The sequence below is a fragment of the Squalius cephalus genome (assembly GCF_949319135.1).
Source record: "Squalius cephalus genome assembly, chromosome: 12".
Lineage (NCBI taxonomy): Eukaryota > Metazoa > Chordata > Actinopteri > Cypriniformes > Leuciscidae > Squalius > Squalius cephalus.
Genome location: NC_137133.1, coordinates 33955421 through 33962320, shown reverse-complemented (window position 1 = coordinate 33962320; position 6900 = coordinate 33955421).

Here is a 6900-nt window from a genome sequence, read left to right as displayed (position 1 = left end):
ATGTTCAACCAAGGGAAAAAAAGGCTTCTGGGGGGGGGGTTTGGCTGGAGGTCATGGTGCAAAGGACCCTCGGTTGATTTTACCCCGAACCATCCCTTTAAAACGTTTTAGACCCCGTTTACACCTGTATTGAGTCAACTTGAGGTCCGATCAACCAAAACACTCCCCGTCTTCCATTGGTCAATCAAACAGTCCCGCCCCAAACTCACACCATTGAATCAATCTTGGTGCGTCGGGCTGGCCGAGTTACTCAAACAACGGAACAAATGTTTTGGGAAAAGTTTTGAAATAGATGATGTCCTTCACAGTTGAAAGATATAATATGAGAAAGTATTTTAACATCGAAAGAACAACAGACTTCACCTTTAAATATAAATAAATCCATGTCAAATTCTCTCACTGAAGCAGAAAATATCTCTGGCAACTACAAGTGGGAACGATTCCCGGTGTCACTCATGCAGTCAGCTGGTGTTTGTGTAGAGAGATGTCGGATAAGAGCTTCAGCAATCAACCACCCAGATGCAAAGTTTACGATTCAGAATTATTCATCTCAAAGACGTCCCGCTGTTATCGGCACTGAGCATCACTGCACAAACATCACATTTAATGTGCGTGAGAACGGAGAGGTGGAAACTTCAGAAGTGTGTGGGGTTAATAATTACGCTGATTGTTTTCTGCTGCTGTTTATTGTGAGTCTGATGGTCACGAGATGGAGTAACCGCACAGGAGCCGGTTCTGGGCTCGTTGCCCTCGGTTACAGCTGTCCACCTGCCAATCAGACGTCGGCGCGCGAGTGAGTGAGAGTGTGTGTGCGTGTCAGTGCTGTGTGACAGTATAATTATGAGGCTCGCTGCAGGCTATCACAGGCCTATAACAGACGTTTATCGATTGTTCGGCAGAGGGAATTTATCAATGTCCAGACCATGGGACACACACACTCACACACACAGAGTTCACACTGTCTGACCCCTCACGCGTCAGATGGATGGATGCTGGAATGAGACTTTATTAGAAAGCAAGACTTTACAGAAGTTTTGACAGGACGGACAGTGTGTGTGTGTGTGTGTGTGTGTGTGTGTGTGTGTGTGTGTGTGTGTGTGTTTTGAGCTGTTGTCAGTCTAAACTGCACTGTAACCCCAGCAGCCACCCCACACACAAAGTCAAAAAGGTCAGAGGTCAGCTTTTATATGTCTAATGTGACACAAGTCTTTTTTTAAGACTCTGCAAGTACGCATTAAATTGATCAAAAGTGACCATTTATAATGTTACAAAAGATTCCTGTTTCAAATAAATGCTTTTTTTCTTACTTTCTATTCATCAAATAATCCTGGAGGGAAAAAAAGCATCACAGTTTCCATAAAAATATGAAGGAGCGGAACTGTTTTCAACATTGATAATAATAGTAAATGTTCCTTGATTTTACAGTTTTGCCATTTTTTGTGAGTGTAGTGTACTGTAACATGCTTTTCATTTACAGGTTTCTTTGACCTTTTGCAGCTGGACTATTGCATTTTTACAGTATGCAAGTGCTGACTATACAGACTATATCAATACTATACAATATTTAATACAATACTACTTGCAGTACATAGAGTATACAATATTTTCATTTTACTAAGTTGGTAAGTAACGAACTTACTAAAAGTACTGATTGATCTGTAATGTTCATGGGCCTGTCCATATACCCACACTTGCTGTCTTTGCTCTTGACCACTTATCTACTTGCATGACGTATTTTCTGTGTTTGGCCCAAGTGTTCAAGTGGGCGTGAAGACCACAAGTGTGTGTAGAACTTTTGATTACCCGATGGGAAACACTTGTAGTGTTGCAAAAATCAAGTGTTTACAGAGCTTTCTTTACAGTAAGGACTACCCGATCAGGCCAGTGCTGCATCACAAAAGTTTATCATTTGCACATGTTTTTAAGCCTCTTAAAAGCCTCTATGTTTTTAAGAAACTCAGATTTATTCACACAGAATTACATCAAAAACTGCCGGTCTTGGCGAGTATCCTGGAAAACAGTCTGTTACATCTTAAGTGAACATAAACAGTTGAGAAATATAACGCATGTGTAACAGTATATTGGATCTGTGCTGCTCTTAAAGTGACAGCAGCCTAATAAACTTACTGCTCTCTTTTTATTTTAATGTTAATTAAACAACAGTGGACAAAGAAAAAAAATCACTTTCTGCTCTTGACTGAATAACTTTTGTAACTTTAATAAGGACTAATCTATATTTAATTTAAACAGTGAAGACTATGCAGTGTTATTTTACATTTGATTATTCATTTTCTCTACCTGAAAATTACTGTTAGACTTACCAGAAAAACATGAAAAGCACTGTTAGTTTTATTTTTATGTTTGTTCTATTGTATTTGTGCTATTGCTCGTAATTTGATTGTTTTATTTCTTATTTTATGACTGAGAGTTTACTTGTCTTTAACAATATTTGAAATTGATGAGTTAGGCTAGTAGTTTTTGGTGTCACAACCTTATTTATTAAGGTTATGGGTCAAAAACAATGAAGTCAATAGAAAAGGCCTATTTTTATTCATTTTTTGTGGTGCAGGGGCCAGTAGAAAAAAAATCCCTAACATTGTGGGTTGCAAATTATATGTAATATCTAATTAATTTTTCCTCAACCTCGACATCTCGCAATTTTGGGGCAAGTGAGTTCCCGAACATGATGCATGATGGGATACGCTTAGCTCCAAAGCGGTATTCGAGATAGTGTGTGTTTGTGTTTAGGGCACTTTAAGACATGGGACAGTCTTGTGTTCTTACTTCCTGTCGCGTACACGTGTTCACAAGTGTGTGTGTTTGGACAAGCCCAATGACTGGCTGTGTTTATGATCTGAAAGCATTGTTTGATTTTGAGTACAGGTGAAGGTTTTGATTTTTCCAGAAGAGTAAGGGGATTTGTGAATGTAGTTTGTGTTTAATGTTGTGAGAAAAAGGGTGAAGGTTTCAGGAAATGTGTCTTAGCAATTGTGAAAAACATATTAAAATAGAAATCAGTTGTTTTAAATTGTAATAATCATATTTCACAATATTACTGTTTTTATTGTATTTTTTTAATCAAATAAATACAGCCTCGGTGAGCACAAGAGACTTCCTAAAACAATTTTTTTTTTTATATTACCAACCTCACATTTTTGAACAGTATGTGTATGTTAAGTATAAGTATGTGTGCATAATACTAGTTTATTTATTCATCAGTTCATCCTTTGAAAATGTCCCCAAAGGAAGATTTGATCACATATAGCTCATTTTTGAGGACAGTTTTGTTTTTCAAAGGACTGCTAAGCACACAAACACACTAATGCTCAAAGCTGCCTCTCTGACATCATTTATTCTAACAATAACTGACAAGAAGAATTAATATCTCATCATAACATGACTCTAACATTAATAATCCATCAGTAGTCAGTGAATAATCCAGTCGTGCAGGAGCTGAAATTGAAAATCTCTCAGGATCTCCTCTGGCTAATATTTACAAGCTCTGACGGCAAGAGGAAAAACATCCCTGATTTATGAAAACTTAAGTCAGTGTCAAAGCCAAATTTGTAAAAGTTGTATCATTCAAAATATTTCTGTACGGAGGCTTAATAACCAAGCTTGTCTAACTGTTTAATAATAAAACAGTAAATTCCAAACTATGAAAAATGTTCTGCTAATAAAAAAGCCATAAATCTCTAAAGGCAAAAGCACAGGAAATTGTGTCACTTTTTCTCAGCGAGGCCTCGTTGAGCTTTTAAAGTGGAACGGCTGCCCGTCTTATGGAGAACTAATAAACTTTTTTCAGACGATCACCCTGGATCATGGGATCACAGGAAGTCAAATGAACTGCAATATTACACAGGAAAGACAAACAAGACGGTGCTGATGGCAAGACTGCAGTATTATGAGAGTTTGTAGGATCCCAATTCACATATATCTAATACGCAGGCTAATGATGGTGAAAATAAATACTAAATATGGTTTAAAAAGTACCAACTTGAGCATTAAGACAGTGTGGTGTAATTGGGACATAATATAACATTATACAAGTTTCTCTTGATATGGCAGACCGCTTTTACATGTTGACTCATTTACATTTATGCATTTGACAGACACGTTTATCAAAAGCAATTTATAGTGTGCTTGAACGATACATTTTAAGCTTATGTGCAAAAAATAAATAAAACCTGTGACTTTACTAAAGCTGGTTGAGCTACAGGAACACAATAAAACCATAACAATGCATTATGATTAACATTCAACATTCCTGTGGTTGCACTGGCTCTGCAAACCTTAAAAAGTCAAAGGTGAATACTCACAAACTACCTCTTCTGTAGCACAAGGGATTGTGGGCAATATTAGTGCAAACAGCATGAGAGAAAATTCACTGGAAAGTGTAAGCTATATACATTCGAGTGCTCAGATTTGTGATGCACTGATGCTAATTTTTATTAAGGATAATTAATTTTATTTATAATTTAGAAGCGATTGTGTGAACTGGGATGCAGCCATATTCCGACTTGACTCCAGGGTTCAGAGGTTGGGCATTTCTCGGTTTGCGCCATAGTCGGCACTGACATCTAGTGGTGGAGAAGAGCAGCTCGAGCTGTGCAGGCCAAAGGTCTGAGACCACACTGAATATCGGTTTACACCTGGTAATAAACAAAGTATTAAGATTTTGGAACAAAATGCTACATTAAGAAGAAATCGTTCAGATTAATTTCTAGGGGACTGATGAAATATAAATCATTGATCATGTGACTCTTTGTACAGACACACTGAAGCTCAAGATGCTCTTTGGAACAAAATCATGAATCATCAGGTTTTGTTCTTGTCAGCTCCAGTGTTGCTGCATTCATACAAAACAGAGTCACCACAAATGGTTTATTACATTTTTTTCACTCAAATTGTAATGCTTATAATCAGGGCAAAAAAATGTTTTTAAATATATTTTTTTTAATTAAAAAAACAACACAAAATTGATAAACCTTTAATTAAAAAACAGAAAATATAAACTAAAATCTAAATAATATTAACAAAAACTATTAAAGATATATCTATTACCAAAATAACACTGCTTAATATACATATATATATATGTATATGTGTGTGTGTGTGCTATATTATTGGCTATATACAGTATATACACACATACATATGTTATGGATTTGACAGCACTAATATGTATATAGTGCTGCCAAATTAATTGTGATTAATCGCATTTAAAATAAAAGTTTAGACATGTGTGTGTGTGTGAATATAGGCTATATATATATGTGTGTGTGTGTGTATAAACTTTTATTTTAGATTAAATGAATTGCGATTAATCAATTTGACAGCACTATATATAGCACTAATATATATGTATATTAAATACATGCAAAATAGAAGCGTTTTCCTTGCAATCTCAGACTTTCGGACACAAAAGGAGACGTTTAGTGAAATGTCCAAGCTGCTCTCCTCCAGATAATGCAAGTGAATTACGATCTGGGCTTTAATGTACGGTCGTAATAAAAGATAACAGACTGTACATTTTTTGGAGGAAACTGTTTCGCTGTTACGCTTTCAGAGTGAACATTTTTCTTTCTGACACCTTGCCCAGTATTGTAAGATGACTTTATCAGTGTGAATGATTTTCCTCCATGCAGAGAGAGTCAGGAGACAGACATCTTTCATGTGCATTTCAGGAGCACATATATTCAGCGTCTGAATCTGTGTGTGTGTGTGTGTTCCAGGTAAAGAGTGTTTCTCAGGTGAGATGTGCTCTGCTTAACTTTCCCTGCAGTTGTGTTCCCTCGGCCGCCCGCGGCTCATCCCGCTAAAGAGAGTAATTTGGCTTATCTTATCACGTAGACCTCACAGCTGCCTTTTGATTCCTCTCCCTCCTTCTCCTCTTTTCTCTTTTTTTGGGCTCTTCTCTTTTTCTCATTTAGTCCAACAAAGATTGTCCTCGGAGATTGACCTTGCGTTTGCCCGCGGGCCGAAGCCCTCATGCTAGTAACTAGATAACACACTCTATCAGCGAGAGTGAAATCGTTGGGAGAACACACTGCTGATAGTAGCATCAATCCAGGCCTGACACCGCCCGGGTCAACCATTTATCTCCCATAATGCCCCGGGCCATGCACTCGCCATCTTGCTTTGCTACATCCTTTTTTTAATAACCTTGGCCACGTTGCGTTTCCACATTGCTCTTCCTTTCTAATCTGCTATAAAGTCTGTGTGTGTGTGTGTGTGTGTGTGTGTGTGTGTGTTTGATTTGCACAGGAGTTGTGAAGGTGAACGAATTTACTCGGATATCTCTGATTTCTGTCTCCGGTGATTTGTAAAACACACACACACACACACACACACACACACACACACACACACACACACACACACACACACACACACACACACACACACACACACACACACACACACACACACACACACACACACACACACCGGTGATTTGTAAAACACACACACACACACACACACACACACACACACACACACACACACACACACACACACACACACACACACACACACTTCTGCTGTTTTTACATCAAACTAATTAGAATTATCAAACTAACCCAAACCCTATCCCTATACAGTGTGTGTATATATATATATACATACAATCACCTAAAGGATTATTAGGAACACCTGTTCAATTTCTCATTAATGCAATTATCTAATCAACCAATCACATGGCAGTTGCTTCAATGCATTTAGGGGTGTGGTCCTGGTCAAGACAATCTCCTGAACTCCAAACTGAATGTCAGAATGGGAAAGAAAGGTGATTTAAGCAATTTTGAGCGTGGCATGGTTGTTGGTGCCAGACGGGCCGGTCTGAGTATTTCACAATCTGCTCGGTTACTGGGATTTTCACGCACAACCATTTCTAGG